This window comes from Thalassophryne amazonica, chromosome 2 (assembly GCF_902500255.1).
Source record: "Thalassophryne amazonica chromosome 2, fThaAma1.1, whole genome shotgun sequence".
NCBI classification, from domain to species: domain Eukaryota; kingdom Metazoa; phylum Chordata; class Actinopteri; order Batrachoidiformes; family Batrachoididae; genus Thalassophryne; species Thalassophryne amazonica.
The window spans coordinates 76,935,716-76,959,550 of record NC_047104.1 but is presented as its reverse complement, the minus strand read 5'-3'; the positions used below and the strand labels follow the sequence as shown (position 1 = coordinate 76,959,550).

The 23,835-nt window shown below is 43.9% G+C and overlaps 1 protein-coding gene across 5 annotated transcripts in view; it reads right to left on the bottom strand.

Annotated features, from left to right (window-relative positions):
* The window catches only part of lpin1 (lipin 1), an 85,148-nt gene extending 64,725 nt beyond the window's left edge, over nucleotides 1-20,423 (bottom strand). For all 5 annotated transcript variants that reach the window (XM_034188135.1, XM_034188151.1, XM_034188144.1 and 2 more), the window contains exon 1: nucleotides 20,317-20,423. The gene's annotated coding sequence lies outside the window, so the exon portion shown is untranslated. The remainder of the gene's footprint in view (nucleotides 1-20,316) is intronic.
* Between the last annotated feature and the right edge of the window lie 3,412 nt (nucleotides 20,424-23,835).

Sequence of the window (23,835 nt, the reverse complement as noted above, 5' to 3'; positions counted from 1 at the left end):
TAAACATTGAATCACAAACTGTTTCTATTGTTTTGCTGTAATTCAAGGAGCACGTTTTGGAAGGAACAATTGAATTTGCTAAGTTTTTACCCACGTTAACAAAATAACCATTAAAATGATCTGCAATAGCTTTGTTTTCTTTAACAATTGTGTCAGTATTTGTATAAAAATAGGCAGGATATTCTTTGACATCTTTTTCCTATTTATGATTTCATTTAACAACCTCCAAGTACCCTTTATATTTGTTTTATTTTTTCCAATAAATCACTATAATACTGCCTTTTACATGATCGCATAATGTATGTTAGTTTGTTTTTATATGACTTATATCTTATCTCAGCTTCATTTGTTCTAGATTTTAAAAACTGCTTATACAAAAAAAATTTCTTTTTACATGCATTCTGAAGTCCCTTAGTGATCCAAGGTTTATCTTTGCTTAGCTTTTTTCCATTTTTAAACACACAAGGGCAATGTCTATCATATAAATTGGAAATAATAGAAATGAATCATTCGTAAGATTGATCAACATCCTCATTGTAAATGTCACTCCAGTTTTGCTGTCTTAAATCCGCCCAAAGCTTTTCCATTGTTTCTTTTGTTATTTTCCTTGTGAAGTTTGTAATATTAATATGGTCAATTTTATCAACTAATGAATTGAAAACAACAAAAACAGGCAGATGGTCACTGATATCACTAATGACAAGTCCACCCATTATGTTTCCCATAGTAATGTTTGTCAATATATTGTCAATAAGTGTTGATGAATTCCTAGTTATCCTAGTTGGATGAGTAATTACTGGATACAATCCCATACTAAATATGGAATTAATAAATTCATCTATGTGTGATTGACAATGAGGATTGAGGAAATCCATATTGAAGTCTCCACAGATAAACAAAAGCTTATTATTTTTATAGCTGTTATACATATCTGTCAATTTATCCACAAAAATATTTGATCCAGGAGCTCTGTAAATACAACTTATGATTATGTTTTTTGATTTTTCACATTTAATTTCCACTGAGACACATTCCTGTTATGTGGGCCGCTGAAGAGGAGGTACTGCTGGCCCACCACCACCAGAGGGCGCCAGACCCAGAAGAAGTGACAGCTGTCACTCATCCTCAACTCCAGCTGTCACTCATTCCTCATCATCACCATCACCATAAAGGCCGGACTGCAACTCCACCTCCTCGCCGAGAAATCAACTACCGAAGAGGTAATATTCTCTGCTGACTCAAATCGTTGAGTGATAATCTGAACTTCTTTTGCAGCCGTTATCCTGTGGTGTTCTGCCTTATCTGTGGGATTGGCGTTTGGTGTGATCAGCGACGGCTTCGCCTCACACCCCAAACCAAGATAAGTGGTTAAACAGGAGCTGCACGAGTGTGTGATTGGAGGTGGAGGTGCTCCCTCCTAACTGAGTGCAGACTGTGGATTACTGAGTGTGCGGATTCACACTCATTCATCTTGTCTTTGTTTTCTGCCAGCAGTACCAGGGTCGACAGCCGAAGACAGAGGCCACCTGGGGATTCGGGACTTGGCAGCTCCGGTGTTCTTCAGACCGTTGGTGGTGGAAGCCGTGTGGGACGCGGCTCCTCTCTCGTCGGGGGTCTTCTATCTTCGAGCCTGCCCACACGTCACCTGGTGTTAATTGACTTTACTGATTTTGTGTGTTTAGTTGTGTGTTGTCACAACATTAAATTGTTACTTTTTGGCTTATTCAATTGTCCGTTCTTTAGCGCCCCCTGTTGTGGGCCCGTGCTACGACACCTTCCCAACAGGATTTCTCGGCCATTCGTCATGGATTCCGAGGGGCGTCAACCCGAGCTTGAACGGCCAATGGAAGAGCCAGGAGCGCAGGCGTCAGCGGGAGGCGTGTTGAGTGAGCTGCAGCAGATCTTAACCGCCTTCACGGCTCGGCTGGATTTAGTGACTGAGCAGAATGTTCTCCTTAACCGGAGGGTGGAGGCTCTCACCGCCAGGGTGGAAGCGTGCGATCAGGGCGCTGCTGCAGCCACTCCTCTTGCTGGTCCTGGGCCTGTAACAGACGTTCCACTGGTCGTTCAACGACCCCCCCACCGTCCCCTGAAGCATACATAAGCCCTCCGGAACCGTACGGAGGCTGTGTTGAGACGTGCGCAGACTTCCTCATGCAGTGTTCGCTCGTCTATTCACAGCGTCCTGTCATGTACGAGTCAGACGCCAGCCGGGTGGCTTATGTTATTAATCTGCTTCGAGGAGAGGCACGTGCCTGGCCTACGGCGCTTTGGGAGCAGAATTCACGGCTCCTAACGTCTTACGCTGGGTTTGTACGGGAGTTCAAACAAGTTTTTGACCATCCCAACAGAGGCGAGACCGCTTCGAGCGTGCTGCTGTCAATGAGACAGGGGCGTCGCAGCGCAGCCGAGTATGCAGTTGACTTCCGCATCGCGGCAGCGAGGTCCGGCTGGAATAACGTTGCGCTCTGCGCCGCCTTCATAAATGGACTGTCTCCGGTCCTGAAGGAGCACCTGCTGGCTAAGGAGGAACCGCGGGATTTTGACGGGCTTGTCGATTTGGTTATACGCTTAGACAACCGTTTGAATGAGCATCGTCGGGAGCAGGCCGGGGGGCGTGACCGGGCACGAGCCGTCCCTCCCCCTTCCGGTTCCAAAAGGGTGACGTCGTCCCCACGCTTCACTGCCAGAGAGCTCCGTGTGGCTACAGCTCCCCCTGCTGAGGAGGCTATGGACACGAGCAGGGCCAAAGTAAAAACAAACGTCAGACAAAGGAGGCTGGCCCGCGGGGAGTGTTTTGTCTGCGGCTTTTGTGAGCATATGCAGAAGGACTGCTCCAAAACGGTCAAACTACAACGCCCGTCCTTAGAAACTGGGCTAAGGGTGGGCCATAACACGCACGCGGGGAAATCCCGCAAATCTGCACGAATCCCAGTGACGATCCTTTGTGGGGATCTAACCCTTCACGCCCCAGCATTGGTAGACACGGGGTCGGAAGGGAATCTGCTGGATAGCAGATGGGCAAAGGAAGTAGGGCTCCCCCTGGTGGCTCTGCCGGCACCATTGCAGGTGCGAGCACTAGATGGCACCCTGCTTCCATTAATCACACATCAGACAGTGACCTTGGTTGTGTCTGGAAATCACAGGGAGGAGATAGTGTTCCATGTAACACCTTCTACCTCCCGAGTGATTCTGGGATTTCCATGGATGGTGAAGCACAATCCCCGGATAGATTGGCCGTCCGGGGTTGTGACGCAGTGGAGCGAAACCTGCCACCGGGAGTGTTTAGGATCCTCGGTTCCTCCCGGCGTGACGGCTAATGAGGAGGTTAAAGTCCCCCCCAATCTATCGGCGGTGCCTAAGGAGTACCACAATCTTGCTGACGTCTTCAGCAAAGATCTGGCGCTCACTCTTCCCCCGCACCGACCGTACGATTGTGCCATCGATTTGGTCCCGGGCACTGAGTACCCGTCCAGTAGGTTGTACAACCTCTCACGTCCGGAACGCGAATCAATGGAGACCTACATCCGGGACTCTTTAGCTGCCGGGCTGATCCGGAACTCCACCTCCCCGATGGGTGCTGGTTTCTTTTTTGTGGGCAAAAAGGACGGCGGACTCCGTCCATGCATTGATTACAGAGGGCTGAACGAGATCACGGTTCGCAACCGATACCCGTTACCCCTGTTGGATTCAGTGTTCACGCCCCTGCATGGAGCCCAAATTTTCACAAAATTGGATCTTAGAAACGCGTACCACCTGGTTCGGATCCGGAAGGGAGACGAATGGAAGACGGCATTTAACACCCCGTTAGGTCACTTTGAGTACCTGGTCATGCCGTTCGGCCTCACTAACGCCCCCGCGACGTTCCAAGCTTTGGTAAATGACGTCTTGCGGGACTTCCTGCATCGGTTCGTCTTCGTATATCTGGACGATATACTCATCTTTTCCCCGGACCCTGAGACCCATGTCCAGCATGTACGTCAGGTCCTACAGCGGTTGTTGGAGAACCGGCTGTTTGTGAAGGGCGAGAAGTGCGAGTTCCACCGCACTTCTTTGTCCTTCTTGGGGTTCATCATCTCCTCCAACTCCGTCGCCCCTGATCCGGCCAAGGTTGCGGCGGTGAGAGATTGGCCCCAACCAACAAGCCGCAGGAAACTGCAGCAGTTCCTCGGCTTTGCAAATTTCTACAGGAGGTTCATTAAAGGCTACAGTCAGGTAGTTAACCCCCTGACTGCCCTGACCTCCACCAAGGTCCCCTTCACCTGGTCGGATCGGTGCGAAGCCGCGTTCAAGGAGTTGAAACGCCGGTTCTCAACTGCACCAGTTCTGGTGCAGCCTGATCCTGATCGCCAGTACATAGTGGAAGTGGACGCCTCTGACTCAGGGATAGGAGCCGTGCTGTCCCAGAGCGTGGAGGCTGATAAGGTTCTCCATCCTTGTGCCTATTTTTCCCGCAGGTTGACCCCAGCTGAACGGAACTATGACGTCGGCAATCGGGAGCTCCTCGCGGTGAAGGAGGCTCTTGAAGAGTGGAGACACCTGCTAGAGGGGGCGTCGTTGCCTTTCACGGTTTTCACGGACCATCGGAACCTGGAGTACATCCGGACCGCCAAGCGGCTGAACCCCAGGCAAGCCCGCTGGTCTCTGTTCTTCGGGCGCTTTGACTTCCAGATCACGTACCGCCCCGGGACCAAAAACCAAAAATCGGATGCACTGTCCCGGGTGCACGAAGAAGAAGCCAAAGCGGGGCTGTCGAACACCACCGAGACCATCATCCCCGAGTCCACTGTCGTGGCCTCCCTCACCTGGGATGTGGAGAAGACCGTCCGGGAGGCCCTGGCAAGGAGCCCGGACCCGGGGACCGGCCCCAAGAACAGACTGTACATCCCACCAGAGGCCAGAGCTGCCGTATTGGACTTCTGTCACGGATCCAAGCTCTCCTGTCATCCCGGAGTGCGTAGGACCGTGGCAGTGGTCCAGCAGCGCTTCTGGTGGGCGTCCCTGGAAACCGACATTCGGGACTACGTCCAGGCCTGTACCATCTGCGCCAGGGGCAAGGCAGACCATCGGAGGACCTCGGGACTCCTCCAACCCCTGCCGGTGCCTCACCGCCCCTGGTCTCACATCGGCCTGGACTTCATCACGGGCTTCCCGCCGTCCCAGGGCAACACCATCATTCTCACGATAGTGGACCGGTTTTCCAAGGCGGCCCACTTCGTGGCCCTCCCGAAGCTCCCGACGGCCCAGGAGACGGCAGACCTCCTGGTCCACCACGTCATGCGGCTGCATGGGATACCATCGGACATTGTATCAGATCGTGGTCCCCAGTTCTCTTCGCAGGTTTGGAGGAGTTTCTGTAAGGAGCTGGGGGCCACCGTGAGTCTCTCGTCCGGGTACCACCCCCAGACAAACGGCCAGGCAGAGCGGGCTAACCAGGAGTTGGAACAGGCCCTTCGCTGCGTCACCTCCACGCACCCGGCGGCCTGGAGTCACCATCTGGCCTGGATCGAGTATGCCCATAACAGCCAAGTCTCGTCTGCTACCGGCCTCTCCCCTTTTGAGGCATGTTTGGGGTACCAGCCCCCATTGTTCCCACTGGTGGAGGGAGAGGTCGGTGTGCCCTCGGTCCAGGCCCACCTCAGGAGGTGCCGCCGGGTGTGGCGGACCGCCCGCTCTGCCCTGTTAAAGGCCCGGACGAGGGCCAAGACCCATGCGGACCACCCAGGCGTTCCCCGGCCCCCACATACCAGCCCGGGCAGGAGGTGTGGCTTTCGACGAAGGACATTCCTCTCTGTGTGGACTCCCCAAAATTAAAGGACAGATTCATAGGACCCTTCAGGATCCTCAAAATCATCAACCCGGCCGCAGTGAAGCTCCAACCCCCAGCTTCACTGCGGATCCACCCTGTGTTCCACGTGTCCCGCCTCAAACCACACCACACCTCGCCCCTCTGTGCTCCGGGACCTACGCCGCCTCCTGCCCGGCTCATTGACGGGGAGCCTGCTTGGACAGTCCGCAGGCTCCTGGCCGATTTTTACAAGAGACACCCAGACAAGCCTGGTCGGACGCCAGGAGGCGCCCGTTGAGGGGGGGGTCCTGTTATGTGGGCCGCTGAAGAGGAGGTACTGCTGGCCCACCACCACCAGAGGGCGCCCTGCTTGGCGTACGGGCTCCAAGCACGAGAGGGCGCCAGACCCAGAAGAAGTGACAGCTGTCACTCATCCTCAGCTCCAGCTGTCACTCATTCCTCATCATCACCATCACCATAAAGGCCGGACTGCAACTCCACCTCCTCGCTGAGAAATCAACTACCGAAGAGGTAATATTCTCTGCTGACTCAAATCGTTGAGTGATAATCTGAACTTCTTTTGCAGACGTTATCCTGTGGTGTTCTGCCTTATCTGTGGGATTGGCGTTTGGTGTGATCAGCGACGGCTTCGCCTCACACCCCAAACCAAGATAAGTGGTTAAACAGGAGCTGCACGAGTGTGTGATTGGAGGTGGAGGTGCTCCCTCCTAACTGAGTGCAGACTGTGGATTACTGAGTGTGCGGATTCACACTCATTCATCTTGTCTTTGTTTTCTGCCAGCAGTACCAGGGTCGACAGCCGAAGACAGAGGCCACCTGGGGATTCGGGACTTGGCGGCTCCGGTGTTCTTCAGACCGTTGGTGGTGGAAGCCGTGTGGGACGCGGCTCCTCTCTCGTCGGGGGTCTTCTATCTTCGAGCCTGCCCACACGTCACCTGGTGTTAATTGACTTTACTGATTTTGTGTGTTTAGTTGTGTGTTGTCACAACATTAAATTGTTACTTTTTGGCTTATTCATTGTCCGTTCTTTAGCGCCCCCTGTTGTGGGTCCGTGCTACGACACCTTCCCAACACATTCCATAACATTATCAAAAGAAAAAGACATATTATTGACAATTTCACACTGATAACTAGAACTGACGTAAAGTGCCACGCCACCGCCCCTTTTATTCATCATATTTATAACAAAAAGATCATAACCATCGAGCTGGACCGTGTCCATGTGCTCATTCCTCAACCATGTCTCTGTAACCTCAATGACAGAAAAGGGATTATTGACACTTTTTAAACAATCCTGAATTTTGGGCAAATTCACAGGAAGACTTCTACTATTAAAATGTATAATAGAGAAAGAACCGTTTATCATGGAACAGTCCTTAAGTTGTTCCTTGGTAAAGTAATTGCAGTGGTGAGTTTTGAGTGGTCAGTTTTGAGAAAAAAAAAACAATCCGGATCTATATTGTAATCAATGCTATGAGATTTATGTTCAGATCAAGATCCTGTGCAGAAGCAAGTTGAAAAGAATCAATTGACATCATAAAAGGGTTGTAATCGACAAACCAAAAATGCGGCTAAATATGATATGACTATTTCATGTAAACCAGTATGTGATATGGATTTAGTCAAGAATTGTCTCATAACAAAAAAGGAAAACGAAACAAAAACATACCAAAATAACTTCAAATAAACAATAAGGAACATGTTCATCCAAAAGGAGCAATCATTTAAATTTATCCAAATCCACAAGCTCTCTTATCATTATGACCTTCGCTTCCTCCGGAGTTCCATTTAGTTTGATCCACACTTTACAGTTCCTGGTCCATGTTGCTTGAATTTTTTCTGCTTGCAAAGGACTCTGGCTTGTCTTGCAATCTCCACAATTTTCTTTGTCAAATGTTCGTTCACATACACCTCGGTTCCTTTCAACTTTTTTGTTTGCCTTAACAATTCATTCTTAAACTTTCTATTTACAAACCGGATGATGATTACCAGTTTCGCCTTTTTGTCTCTTCTTGCAACTGAATGGCAATCAGCAGTATCAGTACTATTAATGTGCATATCATTGGAAGAAAAAACTGAACAACCTGTTGCTCCAGGGATTGAGTTTCTTCTCTGCTTCATCGGCACCGCTGCCCACAGCAGTGGCCTGAGCGTATGTCCAATGCTTAATGTTCAGTCCTGTTATAAAACATTAGCGTTATCATATTTCCTATTCAAACATGGCATCGCTGTTATAACATTACAGCAAACACATATGTGAGCTAAGGCTAATGTAATTGTCATTATAAATGATAACGTTTACAATTAAGTAAGTAGCTCACCAAGTTACAGCTAACCGCTAATATTTAGTATTGGCTCTGTACACTGTTGGCTACTAATAAGCCAATTTCAAGTTTAAGCTGGGTAATTTCAAAGGTGATGACAAACCCAAAACAAACGACGAGCCAGAGCTTTTCTCTTTATGCACCGACCCGCTGCTGAGAAGAAGGAAAGGAAGATGAAAAAAATGTCATTTACTTTTAACATACAGCAACACAGACAGTGGCATAAGAGATCAAACGCACAGCAGTTTTCATGATTTCATTTATAAACAAAACTAATTCAGGACAGTTAATCAACAATAATGGCAATGCTGTTATTTTTACAAAGTGAAAATATCGTACATATCTTTGAAAGTAATGCACTAATTCTGAAGGTTTGAGTGTTAACAGACACACGTGCCAAAAGGCATTATGGCATTATGGGAAATGACTGACTCTCCTCTCATCACCCCACTCCCGTCAAAATGCATAAAACAGAACACTGCCATCTACTGGATGGAAGTGTGACTAATCATGGCAGCACTACTATCGATGAAGGAATGTTATGGAATTATGGGGTAAAAACAGCAAGAATGGTGACTATAGGGCTGCCATAATTAGTCGACTAGTCGTGATTACGCTGACTGTAAAAATCGTCTGTGACTAATTTAATAATCATCGTTTATTTTTTTAACTTTGTTTTTCTCTCAAAACTGCTGCTGTACCTTCTGCTACCTTTCTGTACTTGACATACACGTGTAGCAGTGGTAAGCCGTAATGTCACTGGAAATGTTATGCCCAAACAATATCATGGCAAGCTGGCAACGAAGCTCAAAAGTTTGTGAACATTTTAACTAAATTAAAGAGAAAACACGCAATGCAAAATCTGCAAGGCAGAACTCATCTTCCACGGCAGTAAAGGCAATGCAGGAGCATCTGAGAAGGAAACACGTTGTGGCTGATTCTGACAAAGCGAGCATTAACATCTATACTGAGCTACTTATATTGACAGCTGTACACATTAACATGAACGATGACAATTTCATTAGCCTTAGCACATATGCATTTGCTGCAACATTATAACAGCAACGCTATGCTTGAATAGGAAATGTGATAATGCTAATGTTTTATAACGCTATGTTACAGTGCTAAAAAAAATATGTTCCTATTCAGTGGGCGACTTTATTACCTAGCCAACAACATGCACACCTTGGCAAGCAAATATCCTGACTGAGGCAATCTTGAACATGTTGGTGACTGACATGAGACCGATGTCACTTCACAATGATGGAAAAGAAATGTGATACAACCTTTGAGAAGGTCCATCTCTCTCTCTCATTTGCTTTATTGGCATGAATGTATTAAAACAAAACTGCCAACAACTGCACATAATAAAATATATAATTAATTAAATGATATAATAAACAATAGCAACATTCAAAGACAAATAACAGCTGCAGGCTGGTGCGATGAGCCGCAATTTACACATGATCCTCCAATTAGTTGTTTAATCGCAAAAATAACTGGTGACTACTCAATAATCAAAATAATCATTTGTGGCATCAAGAATGGTGACAAAGGTCAATTTCATTTTGTACAGGGGTCGAAAGTTAAAGTTGCTCCGATTTTGGTTGCGTTAACAGGGTTTTAAAAAGGAATAGTTTGTACCATGTGTCATGTTTAGTAGAGGTGCACCAATCGATCGGGCACCGATCATTATCGGCCGATCACGCCTTGATTGGTTTGATCGGTGACCTGCAAAATGCGCCGATCAAAAGGACCGATCACAACAGTGCAGGCAGTAGTGCAGGGAGCGCTTGGTCCTGTCATGACACGCTTTCCTCTGTGACATAAACTCATTTTGACTTCTGAGCTGGATGGACAAGGAGAGCAGTCGCCATCATCTAATGTAGTCCATGTCCGTCCAGCTCATATCAGAAGTCAAAATGAGTCAAATGGCTCTGAGAGATCTAAATAGACTGCTGTGTAATGAATGGAACCACACTGCCATCTAGCGGATATCCAGTGTGCGTGAGTGTGTATTTGTGAATCAGTAGGCATTTGTTTGTGGATCTGTGTGGAGTGCGCGAAAAGAATGTCTCAAAATTACGTCACAGAGGAAAGCGATGAATGCATGTAATTGGTAATCCACAAATGCTGAAACTCAATTCACAAATACAATTTCCAGTTTTACAAATGTCAATTTTTTTTTTTTTTTTTTACAAATTAAGTTTTATATTTGCAAATACATTATTTGCAAAGACCAATTTACAATTTACAAATATGAAATTTGCATTTGTGGATATCTGAACACATTTGCAAATCAATGATTATTTGTAGATCACCCTGTGTGCATTTACAAATATTAATGAGACAATTTTAACCCCATAGAATGAGGGCTGTATTTTACATTCTCAACGTTCTGTAGGTTGTAACCTGAGCAAAATGAAACATGGGGAAAAAAAGCTTGCTGGTAGAACAAAGTCAGTGTAATAAAACCAAAGTTGGCAGTTTATTCTAGTGTCTTTATTTGAATGCATGTTTTTTGTTTTCATCATTAAGTTTTAATGCAAAAATAGTCCTATACATTAGACCTATATTCTTATTTTGGGCATGATCCAAATATGTACTTGATCGGTATTGGCCTTGATCGGTATCGGCAGATCAAAATTTCAGTGATCGGTGATCGGCCTAAAACATCCTGATTGGTGCACCTCTAATGTTTAGTTATCATGTTAGGGAGTGACATATGTCACATGTCAAAGAATACAATGGACGTCGACAATGTTTGACCTTATATTGAAATTGACCTTTGTCACCATTCTTAATGTTTTTATCTCATAACTCCATAGCATTCAGTTATAGATAGTATATCTATGACTATCTATGACAAACTATATATTTTAGGAATCTTTATGATCAGACAAATAAAGTGGTATAGTTTTTAATGTGATTGTAGCATCTTTTGATTTTAGCTCCTGTGTAATTCTTCAATTGACCCCTACCTGGCTGCCAATTAAGAGCCAGGCAGGTGGTGATTTATGACCCCTTCACATTTGTCTCACATTTTTTTTATGGGTAGATATACGTTAGAAAGGAACACAAATCACATTATTTATCCTTGATAGGGTCAGAGTATTTTTTTAGGGGGTCCTGGAAATTTGGGGTCAAAATGAGCCAAATGGCAAAAATCACAAAATTTAGTTTTAAATAGGTTTTTGAATACTCATATTTCCGTGCGCCTGAGTGAGCCAAACTGATTTTCATTTGTGTTAGTTATCAGGTATGGACTCTCCAAAAACATGAAAAGTGTGGTGGCTGACACAGGGCGCAGCCCATAGGTGGTGCTGCAAATTAGAGCCCGACCGATATGGATTTTTTGAGGCCAATGTCGATAACAATATTTGGATGAAAAAAATGTCGATAATCGATCAATCAGCTGATTTGCTGATAGCTGATAAATCAGCCGATATTATTATTATTTTTTTTTTTAATTAATAAAATGTTCTTTTTTGGACCCTTAACAAGAAAGGTATGAGCTAAAAGCTGAAGCTTTGTCCTCATATTGATTAACTTTATAACAGAGAAGAATTTTCAAGTTCAAAAAATGCAAAAATGCAACTGGAGCAGTTAGGGGGCTATTCCAGGGGTGGCCAAGTTCGGTCCTCGAGAGCCACCTTCCTGACACTCTTAGTTGTCTCCCTGTTCCAACACACCTGAATCCAATGAAAGACTCGTTAGCAGACTTTTAATGAACCTTTCATTGGATTCAGGTGTGTTGGAGCAGGGAGACAAGTAAGAGTGTCAGGAAGGTGGCTCTCGAGGACCGAACTTGGCCACCCCTGGGCTATTCAAACGGGCCAACTAGTAAGATATCACTCCTGAAAACAATCTTTGCCATATCACGTGAGGTAAATCTGCCCTACGATTGGATTTTGGAAAACCATGTGACGGAGAACCAATTCCGATTGGACACTCACATTGCGCACGTCATCACACATCTTCTATGAGGAGTACCAAGATGGCTGGTGGAGTTAACTTTTCAGCAAAAAAAAAGAGTAAGTTTCTATCTCATATCATTAAAAAGGTATTTACAATTTAGTAAAGCTTGGTCCCAGCCGTCGTATACAACAGCGTCGGCCCCAGAGTGTTAATGGCGAATGGCAGTAATTCCCAGAACCCTTCCCCACGACTAGTGAATGTGAATGTTTCAACCTCTTAGCAGTAAACAAAAGTTTTTCATGCTAGAAATAAGGTCTATATAGCGTGGGCTTAATAAAAAGCGTGACCGACGCAATGAAGCACGTTTGACACATTACTACATAAACTGAGTTAATCAAACTGAGTTGCACTGAAACGGGAGAAATGTGGGGTGAATGTCATCGCAAAGTTATTACAAACAACATGTTTTTGTCAGCCGATCAGTGCAGTGTGACGGCGAACAACACATTTAAGCAGGGGTGTAAGCAGCTCTCAGTTGAATGGAGTCAGAGCTCCATCTACTGGACAAACGGTGCAAGGACATTTTACATTGCCGACACAAACATTATTTCAGTAACTGTTCTGTTTATGAGAAATTATCGGCGTTCTATCGGCAAAATTTCAGCTGATAGTGAGTACTTTGAAAAAAAAAAAATACTGGTAGATAATATCAGCCGGCCAATATATCGGTCGGGCTCTACTGCAAATCGCTATGTTTTTGCAATTGTGCACATTTTCACAGGGGCAGTGTGGTCTGCGCCCTTAGTCAGCCAAGGTCTTTTATGCATGTGATGATAGATTAGGACCTCTTAGTTTGAGATGATGAAAATTTTGGCGGCTGACTTTATGAACACAAGTACAGGGAGCGCTTTTTGCCGCCAAAATGCAAAATTACCACTTTTTTTCGCAGTGATTTCAAAAGTGATGAAATATGGCGAAGAGGCCAGATATGATAAACTGACAACCAATTTACCATGTTTGTCTCTTCGTGAAGTGGTCCAAGAAAAACGGTGCAAAAAGGGTCAATACCAAAACCAGCCAACTTTACCAATGAAACTAGAGATGCTGAGTGAGAATATGAGCCAGGAATGGCTGCATAAGTTGCGCGCAGGGAAAAAAAGTTGCGTGCAGGGGGGGAGCTTGGCAGGAATGTGCACAGGGTGCACCTGTCATTGGCTACAGCAAAATAAAGTGAAGGTTCTGGAGTGGCCATCTCAGTCTCCTGACCTCAATATCGTTGAGCCACTCTGGGGAGATCTCACACATGTAGTTCATGTGTAGCGGCTGCACTCTGCATTGTGTTGTTATGACTCCGCCCATTCGCTCCCCTCGGGACGCGAACTCACGAGCTCCGGCATGGGAGTCGGACTCTCTAACCAGAAGGCTAAAACCCGGGGCTCTGGCCTTGTGACCAGAGAATCCTTTAGAGCTGTTGGGAGTGAGGTTTACTAACTACATCTGCACAGCGACACCTCCTGGCCTCCGTTACACATGCAAGATAGCCCAAGAATTTACAGGAACTGGAGGCTTTTTGCCAAGAAGAATGGGCAGCTTTACCATCAGAGAAAATAAAGAGCCTCATCCACAACGACCACAAAAGACTCCAAGCTGTCACTGAAATTAAAGGGGGCAACACACGGTATTAAGAACAGGGGTATGTAAACTTGTGATCAGGGTCATTTAGGAAGTTTCTGTTATTATGATTTAAAAAGTGTAAACACAGTTGTTTGACAATAATGGCTTCACACCACTAAACATGAGTGAAAGAAAGGTTTTTGTGTTATCATTCATATTCTCTGAAAAATGGGGAAAAAAAATCTCCCAAGGTATGCAAACTATTGAGCACAACTGCATGGCCCTGCCTACAATTGCAGGCTTGATTGTTTTAGTGACCTTTATAACCACCTTTAGAACATCTGCTAGTTGTCAGTTGTATTAGATTCTTCCCAGCTCTCTAGCGTTCCAAGTTATTGTGTTTTGAGCAATGGTCCGTAACAGCCCATTGCTGCCATTCTGCATCTTTTGTCTATCATCTTAGACTCTGTGGTATGAGAATCTGTGATTGCTGAACTCTGGCTGTGTTTTGGATAGCTCTGCAGCATAAATATTTGAAAGACTGTCGCCATTTGTTCTGGTCATCCGTGCACTGAACCTTGACTGTTTTTGACTACCATTTTGCCTGTTGTAACTGTGTGTACTGGACACTGCTGGACAACAAAACCTGTTCAAACCACCTGTCGTTGTGGTTCTCCATTTTGCGGTCCTTGCCAAGATCTGTTACACACACTGTGATTATGGTAGTTGGGGGGGGGGGGCACGACCATGCGGGGAAAAAAAAAAAAGGTAAAAAAAAAAAATAAACGGGGTGGGGGGTTGTCCTGACAGGGGGAGTTTGTGGTTACGTTACGGCAGAGTGGCACCCCCATCTTCCCCCTTCCCCTATGGTGGGAGGTGCGCATCTGGCGCCAATGTGAGGAGCAACAGCTTTTGCAGAGTTATGGGGCTTTCACAGTGGCGTATTTGTAGAGCTGCTCATTGCAGCATTGTGTTTCATTTAAATACGGCCGAAATACACGCGTACTCAGCCTTTAACAGTGTTCGTTCATACTTGCAGCTGCGTGTGTTCGCGTTTTAATGTGCACACAGTCGTGTGTGCCATGCTGCACTAGTTTCAGTGCTATTTTCTGCCTCTGTGGAAGTGTGCTCTGTTCTCTACTGCATGGTGTGGTGCGGCTCAAAAACAGTCATTTAACATTATTTTTTTTTTTTTTTTATGCGAGTGCGCTTTTATTTTAGAGTCACAACTCTTTTCAGCTTTGATCAGACTGATCAATCAGGGCGTTTGATGAGCGCACCGACATGCAGCGAGTGCGCCTTTATTTTAAAGAGTCACAGCACTTTTCAGAGGAACAAAGAGGAACTACGCGGTTTTCACAGTGCGCACAAACACCTTTTGTTATCGTTTTTTTGTCGCCTGTTTGCGGCTCGGAGGTGCGCAATACGCGCACTGCGCAGAGGTTTGGTGTCAGTAAAGTAAGATAAAAGAGAAGAGAGACAAGGGGTGCAGCGTGATGCTCCGTGGCACGAGGAGGGACGAACGGATGCATCAAGAGGAGCGTGGATGCGGTGGGATGACCGATGAAGAGATGCCGACCGGGAGAGGTGCAGCCGCGGCGTTCTCCGTCTGAGCGCTCCTTGAACCTTCTTCCTTCATGTTGCAGAAGCAGCCTGTTTTATAACGATGGATTACCTGCTGTGGGTGTGCAACCTCATTGTGCCCGCGGTGCTGGCTGTGGAAGGTAAGGATGTGCGCGACTGGCTTTGTGCCACCGCTTCAGTCTCCTCCATCAACAATGGACTGTTTAAAAAATGCCAAAAAATGCGTGTTTTTGTTAACTGACATGAAATATCTGGCACAGATTGGAGTCAGCAGATGAAACATCAGATTGGTAATTAAGGTGGATTCAGTTTAATTAGGGTGGTGCTGTAGTGCAGTTATGCATTCTTAAATACCTGTACTGTACATAGTTGTAATGTGAAGTCACTGAGTCTTTTGTTTTTTTTATGTTCAAAAAACTTTATTGAAGTAATTATTGTTTATCTTTGTGTTTGTTATTGCAGTAGTCATTGTTTTGTTCTTGAAAATAGCTGTTGTGAGAGTTAATTTGTGGGATTGTGGGTGTTGTGGACGAAGTTAGTGTTTTCATGGGTGGTGGGGCGGAGGTGGTGGCCACGTTAGGGTGCGCGCGGGGGGGGGGGGCATGCAGGGGGTTTCACCCGGGGAGTAAATCACTCTAAAACCGCCACTGTGTGCATGTGCTGAGTCAGAGGTGATGATTACGGCACGTCTATGACGACAGGTGAGAGAACATGCGGCACGGTTCTATCGAGGAGGACTCATGGACACAGTGAGGAGCAGAGATCAGAAACACTCAGCACAGGACTGACCAACCCATACCGTGTGGTCAGCCTCCAAAACCATCACGTTAGAGCACATGTTGCACTTACAAAATAAAAAAAAAATTAAAAAAACAGTAAACAGAACATTGCTGAATGCTTTCACTGTCCATTTGTACTTCAGTTTTACAACAAACACAATGACATAACTGCAATCACAAAGTTTAAAATCACTCTAAACAGACTCTTTATACACATACGTCAAAGCTCTCTGTTCCAGGACATCGGGTTTACAGCCAATAACAGATTCTCTCCATTATGTAACAACCAATCATGAGGCCCTGAGGATCACATAGTGTTGTTCACTGCACGCTGTTACAACATCAGGAAGAAATAAGACCACAATAAACCATGTCACAATGGTGTTCATAACTGACGGGCAGGGACACAATAGATCATTTATAACAAATTATCCAAATAAATCAATTTAATCTGACTAAAAACAACACCTGACATGCAGCCCCATATCATCAATGACTGTGGAATTTTACATGTTCTCTTCAGGCAGTCATCTTTATAAATCTCAATGGAACGGCACCAAACAAAAGTTCCAGCATCATCACCTTGCCCAATGCAGATTCGAGATTCATCACTGAATATGACTTTCATCCAGTCATCCACAGTCCACGATTGCTTTTCCTTAGTCCATTGTAACCTTGTTTTTTTCTGTTTAGGTGTTAATGATGGCTTTCGTTTAGCTTTTCTGTATGTAAATCCCATTTCCTTTGGGCGGTTTCTTACAGTTCGGTCACAGACGTTGACTCCAGTTTCCTCCCATTCGTTCCTCATTTGTTTTGTTGTGTATTTTCGATTTTTGAGACATATTGCTTTAAGTTTTCTGTCTTGACGCTCTGATGTCTTCCTTGGTCTACCAGTATGTTTGCCTTTAACAACCTTCCCATGTTGTTTATATTTGGTCCAGAGTTTAGACACAGCTGACTGTGAACAACCAACATCTTTTGCAACATTGCGTGATGACTTACCCTCTTTTAAGAGTTTGATAATCCTCTCCTTTGTTTCAATTGACATCTCTCGTGTTGGAGCCATGATTCATGTCAGTCCACTTGGTGCAACAGCTCTCCAAGGTGTGATTACTCCTTTTTAGATGCAGACTAACAAGCAGATCTGATTTGATACAGGTGTTAGTTTTGGGGATGAAAATTTACAGGGTGATTCCATAATTTATTCCTCAGAATTGAGTGATTCCATCTTTTTTTCCCTCTGCTAGGTCTAAAAAATTATTTTTCCTGATTTCTTATAGTGTTTCTTAAAGCCAGAAAGTTGCCATTTGAAATGACTTTAGTTTTGTGTCATGTCTGTGATCTGCTTTTTTTCTACAAAATTAAACAACTGAATGAACATCCTCCGAGGCCGGTGATTCCAAAATTTTTGCCAGGGGTTGTAGGGATGACAATTTTAGAAATTTGTTTTTGTAGTTTTTGTATTTGAAATGGCATGAACAAATTAAAATGCGTGAAATACCAAGGGGCTAAATACGTTTGGACTGAACTGTAAGCAATGTGCATTTCAGGCTATAGTGATGTAATTTTGAAAACATTTACATCACATAACAAATAACCTGACTGATATAAGCACTGCAACACATCTCTGGCTTTAAATGTTATGGACTGCATTTATATAGCGTTTATCCATCTGCATCAGACGCTCAAAGCGCTTTACAATTATGCCTCACATTGCCATACAATTATGCCATACAAGGCGCTCACTACACACCGGGAGCAATAGGGGATTAAAGACCTTGCCCAAGGGCCCTTAGTGATTTTCCAGTCAGGCAGGGATTTGAACCGAGGATCTTCTGGCCTCAAGCCCAACACCTTAACCACTAGACCATCACCTCCCCCCCGACCATCACCTCCCCCATCATTTGTTGTAGAGATATCCTGGGAAATGTGCTTTTCCTGAGTGGTTAGCACTGTTGCCTCACAGCAAGAAGGTCATGGCATCGATTCCCATCTGTGGCCTTTCTGTGTGGCGTTTGCATGTTCTCCCTGTGTTTGTGTGGGTTCTCTCCAGGTGCTCCAGCTTCCTCCCACATCCAAAGACAAGCAGGTTAGGTAGATTGGACATTTAAATTGTCCATAGGTTTGTGTGCGGGTATGAATGTGTTTGTCTGTCTATATGTGACAGACTGGTCTCCTGTCCAGGTTGTTCCCCGCCTCATGCTCTATGAATGCTGGGATGGGCTTCAGCCCCCGTGACCCTTAATTGGACTAAGCAGGTATGGAAAATGGATGGATGAATGGAATGATGTCTTTGTGACATTATCATAATGTCACACGCACCATTTGATGACAAATTATTGATTACATGAGATAAGCTTTACATTGTCTCTCCAGCCCCTCTGGATGGAGATACACTAGGAAATGGTTTTACAGACTATATTCTTTAAAAACTTGATTGATTTATTCCAAAAGTAAATCAACTGGAGACAATCACCCAAAGAATATCCCAAAAAACTTTGGTGAAAATGTCCTGTTTTTGTTTCCTGAAAAATCACGTTTTTTGTTATTGTGCACACAGGTGCAGGTGCATGCACATGCGCATGCGCACACACACACACACACACACACACACACAAGCGATTACAATTAGGGATGACTTATAACAGCTGAGTGGATCCTTCTCATTTGATTGGTGCGTTGTATGTCACATGACATGGATTATTCGTCCCATTTATGTTGCATTGTATTGAGAGTGCAGTTTGATTCCATTTAGAGTACAAATTTGGTTCCATACATTTGGTACCATTGCACTCTGCACATGTGCGCGCGCGCGCACACACACACACACACGCACACGTGCACACATGCGCCCACACACTAATATGCACAAGCACACACAAAACAAATCCACTGTGCTGCCCTGGAGTCTGTTGGCAGGAAGTTTGAATGAAAAGCTTGACTAATTTCTGGTGTGATTTTTTTCACTGCACTGAGGATGTACACAGTCTTTTTTTTTTTTTTTTTGGTAGTACACGTGCGCACAAGTGCCAACCCAGAGGCGTGTGTGTGCACTTGCGGGCGGGGGACAACAACTCCACTGAGACAATTTGATTGAGCTAACTGATGCTGCTAATTCTTGTAACACACACACACACAAAATTCACTCTGCTGTAAGCCATCTGGATGCATGAAGAACTGTTCAGATGAAAAGCTGACGTGATTTTTGGATAGACTGAGAAACTACATAAAGTCTTTTTTTTTTTTCTTTGTTTTTTGTGGAAGTCCGAAGTCACATCACAATTTGGACTTTAGTAACAGTGGAACACCAGAATGTAAGCCCCTTTTCTGTTGTTTATAAGTTAATAAAATATCAAATGACAAAGATCTATTTTAGCCATTATGTAAAACAAATAATGAATGTTTTTACATTCTTTCAATGGAAGAAATATTTAATTTGGTGAAAGCTGGTACAAAAGGAATGGACAAAAACTGCTGCTCAAAGATAAGTACGCCAAGCTTGTGGCATCATACTTAAGAAGACTTAAGTCTGTAATTGTGGCCAAAGGTGTATCAATAAAGTATTGAGCAGAGGGTGTGAATACTTATGTACAAGTGATTTCTTAGTTTTTTTTATTTGTAATAAATTTGCAAAAATTAAAAAAAACTTTTTTCATGTTGTCATTATGGGGTGTTGTGAGTAGAATTTTGAGGGGGAAAATCGATTTAGTCCATTTTGGAATAAGGCTGTAACATAACAAAATGTGGAAAATGTGAAGCGCTGTGAATACTTTCTGGATGCACCGCATCAAAAAATATAAACAAAAACTAGAGTGATTCGGAATTTTGTGTTGTACCATTACTCTGTACAATTGTAAACAATATTTCAGGGTTTTTGGATAAGCAATTTCAAAACCCCACTATCATCATTTGTAAAATGTAATGGAATATAACAAAGACCTTAAATCATCAATTAAACAAATGTCAATACTTACAAAACACAGCTATAAAAGCATAATAAAGCAATCACCGATAAAACAGAATGAGGTGATCCCCCAAGCAGAATTTTCTGCTGCCGCCCCTGGTGGTTAATAACAGATTCCTTGATCTATTCTCTGCATTATCGTCGAAATAAACTACATGCGCGCACATACAAAAAGCAGGTTTATTTTATACATGAGAAAACCAAACTCCAGCAGACAGCACGTAAACACCTGCGCACGGGCTGAGTCTGTGCGGGCAAAATGAGCGCACAAACACTAAAACACGCACGATGTGCGCTGACTGCCCGACAGAACTGCACACTTACAGGATTTACTGACGACGCTGCTCGTTCCCGGGTCCTTCCGCCACGCAAATAATCCACGTAACCGTTCAGAACCGTAAACGTTATGAAGGACAAACACTGTTTGCTGATTTCGGATTGTCAGTTTTTATCGCGCAGATAAATTGTTCCTCCCATAACCATAACCACTGCAAATAAAAAGCAATGTGATAGGCTGAGCCACATGACGTCATGCATTGTTTATTACCCCAAACGTAAATGTATCCAAACCACAGATTATTGATTCGTTCAATATATATATATATATATATATATATATATACATATATATATATATACATATATATATATATATATACATATATACATATATATATATATATATATATATATATATATATATATATATACATATATATATATATATGTATATATGTATATATATATATATATGTATATATATATATATATATATATATATATATATATATATATATACTCAACAAAAATATAAACGCATCATGGTGTCTAATCAGCATCTTGATATGGCACACCTGTGAGGTGGGATGGATTATCTCAGCAAAGGAGAAGTGCTCACTATCACAGATTTAGACTGGTTTGTGAACAATATTTGAGGGAAATGGTGATATTGTGTATGTGGAAAAAGTTTTAGATCTTTGAGTTCATCTCATACAAAATGGGAGCAAAACCAAAAGTGTTGCGTTTATATTTTTGTTGAGTGTATATATACCCGGATAATTTATTGTTTTAATGTATTAAAACAGTAAATTAACTGTTTAGGTTTTTGTTATCATATAGACACTATTATTATTATTATTATTATTATTATTATTATTATTATTTTATTTTTACATCTATTTTGTCATTTGATTTTTAAATGGACCACAATGGAAATAAGTGTGTTCACTTTCTTGTGTCATCCATCAGGGTTTTCATGTATCCCATAATCTTTTGCGCGCCAGAGAGTTGCTGCAGTCAAAACAACATAGAGAATCCACATGATGACAATTGTAAATGAATATTATACTACAAAAATGTATTTTTATGCTTTTCATCACGTTAATAAGAGACTGCTGCATGATACCCTGAAAACGTGCTAAAACAATTCTAACAAATAATCTGTGTCTGCTACGTTTAATCTGCGTGGAATTTAATAAACGCAAACCGAATTTCAGACATATTATATATATTAGTCTGGAACAAAGAGGACAAACAATGTTGTAAAGGACAATAATCAAGACGTTAAAGAGCAAACGTCACTTTCCCCCAGAACGACATGATCAGGAAGCGAGCGTAGCTCACAGCAGCTCCGACTGAAAATAACGGAGAGACAGCCTGTGATTCTCGCATGTTTACACAAAATAAACACAGTAACAACGTCTATAAACCCAGAGAATATATTCATGAGAGTTTTAGGCACAATATAAAAATAGTTTTATGTTGCGATGTTAATGGTGTTGTCCGTGTGCAGCGGTTAAAGTGCAGCGTGATCAGAGCATCTCAGTGCAGTTCTAAATGTTACTGAGATCTCACAGCACGGTGACCTCTTCAAAGTTTTGTGGGATTTGAAACCTGAAAAGGGCGGACACATTTTTTTTTTTTTACGTATTTACAAGTAGTTACGTAGTTACGTACTATTATACTATTCACTTACACTGAACTTACTAAATAGAAGGTTTTCTGTTGTATGGCTGGGGGGCCTGGCTGCCTTTTTGTTTCTGTCTTTTGTTTTTCCTTCCAGGTGGCTTGCATTTGGGACTGAGTGGCTGTGTTGCTGAGGTTATCAGGACCTCACCCTGATCACCTGCGGCTCGTCAGGACTCACAGCTGAGGTGCATCTATATGGATTGGAACATGGTGGCATTTAAGACTGGAGTATACAGTGTGTATTTGCCAGAGACTCGACCTTGTGACCAGACGGGTGAGATCGTCGTCTCGGGAGCCATCTCATCATCAGTGGATGCAGAGAACGTCCAGGGTTTGATGCACGGTCTGTGAAAGAGGAGGGGGTGAGGTCTCATGCTCGTCAGCACACTTCCTGAGACTCGGTTTGTTGCGGCCACCTGGGGGGTGTCGGCGGGGTCCTTGGGTCCGAACAGCTTCTGGCTCCGGACCGTTAGCGCTGCTGGGAGCGCACCACGCCAGACCGCACTTTCTTTTGTTATTTTTTGTATCACTGTTATGTATTAAATTCAGTTAGCCTTTGTACCGTGCTCTGCTTATTTCATACTGGGTCCTTCAAACGCTGGTCGGTTCTCCAAGCTGCGTCCGACACATAACAGTTTTCAATCATGTGACAGATTTGCTGCAGGACAGGTGCCATCTCCATTCTGGATTACAAGGAGGCTGGCACGTGATAGAAAAATGGAGAGAATATACGATTATTACGATGCTTTAAACCCTCGAGATAAAGCTATTTATGGTGATAGATGTGTAGCAGTTGTTACAGTGGATCCGTATATTATACCAGATAGTGAATTTAGTGGTGATGTAACGAATTGGTCGACAGTGTCACACTGCGATATTGTGAACGTTTTGGTGTTTTCCATGGTGGACGCCATTGTCCACCATGGAGGAAGCTGCCGACCAGGTCAGCCTCGCCGGCCTCCTGCAGAGCATCACAGCAGAGTTCTGAAAGTGGAGGTCGGTCTTGAAGTCCTGAGCAATTTTTCTCACCAGGCGCTGGAAGGGCAGCTTGCGGATCAGCAGCTCGGTGGATTTATGGTAGCAGCAGATCTCTCTCAGCGCCATGGTGCCGGGCCTGTAACAGTGAGCCTTCTTCACACCGACGGTAGCTGGAGTGCTCTTCCGGGCGGTCTGCTTGGTTCTGGCCATATTAAAGCTTCCTTCAGATCTGCTGAGCCAGGTCTCTGTATCACTTAGAAAGCTTGTAACACTCCGCTACTTGATGCACAATCACTGCTGGCAGCCTGTAAAATGAGCGACCTGCCTCATTTTTATCTTTACCTTTATGAACAACCGATGACAGCACAAAAGTTGACCATTGTTGAAGCTTCTGCAGTTGTTCACCAAATGCACGTAGCGTATCACAGCGGCCACCGCGTCGTAATCCAGCATGGCCGCGGGGCGCAAAATGACGTGACCAATACGTCACATGAAAACCCTCTATAAAATCATGCACACATGCTTTTAATAGATGATTTATCACCAGCACTGGATTGACATGAGTCCAGAATATATATATATATATATATATATATATATATATATCAATGTTCATTGCTCATTGTTGTTAGCTAATATATGTAGCTTCTCTAAAAATATTATTCATATCAAGATTCAGTTTTGGCGCCATTCATTATTGACCCAAAATACATAAGCATACCAAACGGCAAATGTCAGCTCTCCCCCATTTGTGCATGATCAAAAATGCCAACCTGGTCTCACAGCAGTTCGTGATTCAGCAGCACGAAATATACATTAATCTGTTGGTTTGTGATATTGTGACGAAAAGCGTCACATTTTCGTCACAGCAGCACAAATTCATTCTAATTCATTCCG